Genomic DNA, 6,000 nt, shown 5'->3' on the forward strand with positions numbered 1-6,000 from the left:
TCTTCTTTGCTTTTCTTTGTGTTCTCATTTAGTCCCACAAGAATTTGAAGTTAAAAATCTTGTTGCAGTCTCGATTTAATTTTTGATTTTGGATTGTTATGCCTAATAGGATCCTAAATTTTCAATTTTACGTTAAGAACCTATTAAACACAAATTTAAAATTTCAAGGATCAGTTGGACAAAAAATTGAAAGATCATAGACTTAGGCTCGTTTGGTAATCATTTCATTTTTTGTTTTTAGGTTTTTGAAAATTAAGCCTATTTTTCTCAATTTATTCCCATGATTTGCATCTTTTGTAAGTAAAAGAGTTAAGTTCTTAGCCAAATTTCAAAAACAATTTTTTTAAAAAAATTAATTTTTTTAGTTTTCAAAATTTAACCTGGTTTTAAAAATACTTTTAAAATGTAGCTAACAAAACTTAGAAACAACGGATAGAACTAGGATTAGTAGGCTTAATTGTCAAAAAGCCAAAAACAAAAAAAAAGCAAATAATTACCAAACACGGCTTTAGGTATTAGACACTTTTCAAATTTTAATATGGAACATTTTGGACATAAAACTATCTTTTAACACAAACATATTCAAGGAAAGAATTTGTAGATTTAACATTTCAAAATACTGAAGAAAAGAAGAGAAACAAAACCAATACCAAACAAAATTATATATCATCATCTGAAAGCTATGCAAAAAGAAACAACAAGAATTAGCCAAAATAGTAGTTCAAATCATATGAAATATTAAAAATGAGATGAACAATTATAAATTTGTATTTATAGAAATGGATAATTTTGAATAGTTATTAGATGAAAATGAAGTGGGCACTATCCCATCATGGAGGAAGTTATTCCAATTATAAAGGCTGTAGCAAACAAGAAAAGTGGATTTTTATTTTTATTTTTTAATTTCTTTAATTTCTTTATTTTTAAAAAAAAGAAAGAAGGAAAAGTGAATTTGGTGGGCATTACTCACACTGAGAGATTCTGAATAATTTTTGGCATAATTAGTGGCTGCAATCATAAACATGGTTCTCCACACAAAAAGGGCATAATTCAAAAAACCAGAAAAACAGTAATTTTTAGCACTTCAGTTATTAAAGAATCCAACCATCCATTATTGAAATAATAAAAAATTATGTATGGATTCATTGACCAAAAAAAAAAAAAAAAAAAAAAATATTAAACTTTTCTCATGGCAATATTTTTGTTATTTGTCGACAATATTGGAACTGAATCATTGGACCATGAAATGCCATTGTCTTGAAAATAAATTTGACACGACGTTGGTGTGAATGATATAAGTTGGTTGTTCTCCAAGATTAACACAACAGACACATCGAATGTGCACTCGTTAATGACGAGTTGGAATTGTTGGGTTATTTTACCTTTAGTGAAAGCCGAATAAAGGCCCAAGGTCTTTGAGGTTTTGTTTTAAAATGATTCCGTAGCCGTCGGTCAGCATATGTATGCACGCAAATCGAGAGTTAAGAAAACAGTAGAAAATTGGAGTTTCTTTGCAATCCGACCAATAAAGTTCTTCAGTCATTTGAGGATCAATCCGTGGTCTGATCGAGCTGAAATTTTGACAGCATGTTCTTGACATGAGGGTCTTCAATCTGGATGAAGATTTTGTTTGGAGCTACCTACAGTTAGATATCGTGGTTAATTGGTTGTCACTTCAAGTGAGACGTTTTCAATTTTATTCTTCTCAATTTGTTGCCGTTTTGTTGCCAAGATTGTTATCTTGAGATATTTAATGTGTATGCCTCTAGTTGTGACTAGGGGGAACTTATTGTAACCCATTATTGATTATAGTGGAGATTTTGACTTCGGTCCATGGTTTTTTACTCACATTGAAGGGGTTTTTTCACATTAAAATTACTTGTGTCCTTACTTGATTATTATTGTTATTGCTAGTTGAATAGTATTCTATTAGATTCATACAAGAGTGGATAATTGATCCAAAGAATGTAGTGTTTATCCCAATAGGAATCGAGAGAGAATGGACAATGCTCAAAATTAAAGTGAAAATTGAGGAAGAAGATGATTTTAGTTCTTACAAATCTAAGAAACTCTATTTTTTAAGAAGAGAAGAGAGCAATACCATAATGTTTTATACCTGGAAAATTGATAAGAAATTAAGTTTTTCAAATTTGGAACAAGGACACCAATCGTTTTTAAAATTTGAAATTAAAACATCAGTTTCAGATCCAAATTAAAGCTACAACGTTCAGAAAATTGAAAGAAAAAGGAATAAAAGCATTTTTTATTATGGCGATATTTTGTTATTTGTTGACAATATTGAAATTGAATCGTTCGACCATGAAATGCCAATGCTTTGATAACAAATTTGGCAAGATCTTGGTGTGAGTGGTATAAACTAGTTGCTCCTCAAAGTTAACACAACGTCCACCTCGAATATGCACTCGTTAGCGCTGAGTTGGAATTGAGAGAGTATTGATGATGCCTAGAATCAAAGTGAAAATTGAAGAAGAAGATGATCAAAAGTTCATACAAATCTAAAAAAAGATTCTACTCTTTTTTTGGAAGAGAGAAGAAGAGCAAAAACAAAACGTTTCAAATCTAGAAAATTGATATGAAATTAAAGTATGTTTCAAATACATTTTCAAGTATTTAATTTAAAAATAAATCATTTTAGAAAAAAATTGAAGTGTTTGACAATCACTCATAATAGCTTTTGAAGTGTATTTTAAACAATTTTAATCAAAAGTGTTTAAATAAAAATGAGTTTTTAAAAAACACGTTTTTAAATCAATCCAAATGAATCCTAAGTTATGGAATAGTTCGTTAAAACAACAGTTTCAGTTATGAAATTAAAGCAATAACCATAATAAAAATTGAAAGGAAAATAAATAAAAGTGCAATTACTCAAGTCCATCCAACAACATCAACACATATGGGGGAGAAACGTAACTACCACTCTATCCATTTTAATAAATCAAATATATATATATATTATGAATATTATGATAATAAATAGATGTTCATTGCTTAGTGTCCCAAAAACTATGTGTCACCCTTCATATTATTCATGTGTCTTGTAGTTATTCATGTTTGGTATCCATGTAAGTCTACATCCTACTTGTCACTTTGCCTATAAATAGTGACATTTGGTGAATCTTAAATCACACACCCATTGGTAAGAAATCCACATCAAATTCCACTAAATTTTATATCATCCAATTTTATAATTTTAGTTTTTTTATATGTTATATTATATTATATTATATTATTATTATTATATTATATTTTCTCCATATCCATGTTTTTGTTGTGCTTATCAATTTCACAACACGTTATCAGCACGAACTCTTGTCAGTTTCGCTAAAGGTAGGTCTTAAAGGTATCTCGGTTTTTTCCTCTTTGTTATAATTAATAAATTTAATGTTATTTTTCATATTCAATATCTATTAAATTTCTAATATAAATACAATATTTTGTGATAGTGTTGCCATGACAGAGTTTACAAAATTAGAATTCGCAGCCCTTGACATTAATGACAATAATTATTTGTCATGGGTGCTCGATGCCGAAATTCACCTGGATGCTATGAACTTGGGAGAAATAATTAAAGAAGGAACTACGACATCCAGTCAAGATAAAGCAAAAGCTATGATTTTCCTTCATTATCATCTCCACGAAGGATTAAAAATGGAGTATCATACAATAAAAAATACCCGTATCTTGTGGAATAATTTGAAAGAAAAGTATGATCATCAAAGGACAGTTATTCTTCCTAAAATCCGTTATGAGTGGATGCATTTGAGGCTACAAGATTTTAAATCAGTAAGTGACTACAATTTCACATTATTTAAAATAATTTCAAAATTTTTGTTATGTAGAGAAAAAATTACTAACGTTGATATATTAGAAAAGATATTTTCTACACTTCATGTCTCGAATATGCTCCTGTAATAGTAATATTGAGAGAAAGGTTTTAAATAGTATTCTGAATTATTTTTATGTCTTCTTGTGGCAAAAAAAATAATGAGTTATTGATGAAAAATCATGAATCTCGATCAACCAGAACGATACCATTCCCTGAAGTGAATGCTGTGAATTTTAATAATAATCGTGGTTGAGGTAATGGTCACGGTCGTAACCGAGGCAGAGGAAGAAATAATTATTTATTTTCGTGGTGGTTGTTTTAATCATTCAAATTTCAAAAGAACCACACAAAATGATGATCATAAAGTAAAAACTCTACAAAATAAGAGTTCAAAAAATGTTGAAAATAAATGCTCCCGATGCGGAATGACTGGACATTAGTCATACCTATTGTACGTCAAAACACTTAGTTGACCTCTATCAAGCCTCCCTGAAGAAAAAAGGAAAAAATGTGGAAGTAAATTTTGCATACCAGGATAATGATATATTTGACCCATCCCATATGACAAATTTGGATATTGGCGGACTTCTTTGAATCTCCTAAAGAGAAGATTGGCGTAGTTGATGGAACATCAAGTGTTTCTTTTGATTTTGAGAATATCTAGACTTAATGTTATTGTTTTCTTTTATTTATCTTTATGTTTTTTTAGTAACTTTTGTATATTTTAAGTGTAGTTTTTCTTATTGTAATTATTTTCTTTTAATGAAGAAACATGGATCATTTTCATATGTTGGGTGTTTAAATAATGAGCAAAGAAGATTTATATCTGGCAGACAGTGCAACTACACACACAATACTTACAAATAAATAATACTTTTCCAAATTAACAATGCTAAAAGCAAAAGTAAATACAATATTAGGTTTTGCAAACTTGACCGAAGGTTTTGGAAAAACAAATATTATTTTTCCTAGAGGAACAAAATTTACAATTGAGAATGCATTGTTTTCAAGTCAATCAAAGAGAAATTTTCTAAGTTTTAAAGATATACATTGCAATGGTTATCATATTGAGACTGATAAAAAGAATAATGTGGAATAACTATATATAATATCCACTGTCTCAAATGAAAAACATATACTAGAAGAGTTCACTACAAGAATTTTGGGCTTTAAGTCGGTTGGAAAAAGTGAAATCGGATGTATAATGTCGATTTTTTTTTTTTTTAAAAAAGAGGATCTTTTATGTTGGTTTTAAACCGACATTGTAGGGGTACCTTTAATGTCGGTTTTAAACTGACATTAAAGACCTGCTTCACTTTTTCCTTTAACTTTCTATTTCCCCCCCATTTTTTTCATTTCCCTCTTTCTTTCTCAAGATCTTCTTCCTTCTCTTCGCTTTCAATATTCTCACTCTCTGTATTTACTTAACTTCTCACTCCAAAACCTACCCTCCCACTTCCCCTCATTGGAATCCCACTTCCGAAAAACGCTTCCCCTTCCCGGAAAATCCACATTCTTCCAAGCCCTAGCCCATCTTGCCTTCTTATCTCCCTTGGTCTCACTCCTCTATCCCTTCCTGTTCTTGTGAGACCTATTTCGGCAATAGCTTCACCCATCACTACCAGGACTACCTTATCCTCCGAGATCACTCCCAGTGATGGCTTCCAATCGGTGGCTAGTTTCGCAGCTGAAGGCAATAACACGCTTCGTTTTCTCCGCCGGTGTTTTCTGGTGGTAATCGGAGCTAGAGATCTCACCTCCTTGATGCCTGGTGCCTTCGTTTCCTCCAGATTCTCTATGCGTGACATGTGTACCAACATGCAACGAGAAACAAACTCGAAAAGGAATTTCATCGGGAAATTAACCGCTCCGGTGAGTCTCTCGGTGGAAGAAGAGTGGTCAGAATGAAACGACAGCTCTGATCCGACTCCGTGGAAGAAACGAGGTTGAAAATACAAAATATTTACAATCACTACCATTGACTGATACAGCAGGAGTCCATTTTCCGCTCCGTCGTCCGTCGTAGAATTCGGGTAAATGTCCCTCCCCGTTCTTGGGAGAGTGCGAATGTGGCCAGAGAGGATTTACATGTCCGGAGGAGGCGAGCAGATTGAAGAGGTGATCGGAAGAAAGAAAGAGATGGAGTTGCAGCT

Source organism: Benincasa hispida, chromosome 7 (genome assembly GCF_027475165.1).
Source record: "Benincasa hispida cultivar pf3 chromosome 7, pf3_genome.v1.1, whole genome shotgun sequence".
NCBI classification, from domain to species: domain Eukaryota; kingdom Viridiplantae; phylum Streptophyta; class Magnoliopsida; order Cucurbitales; family Cucurbitaceae; genus Benincasa; species Benincasa hispida.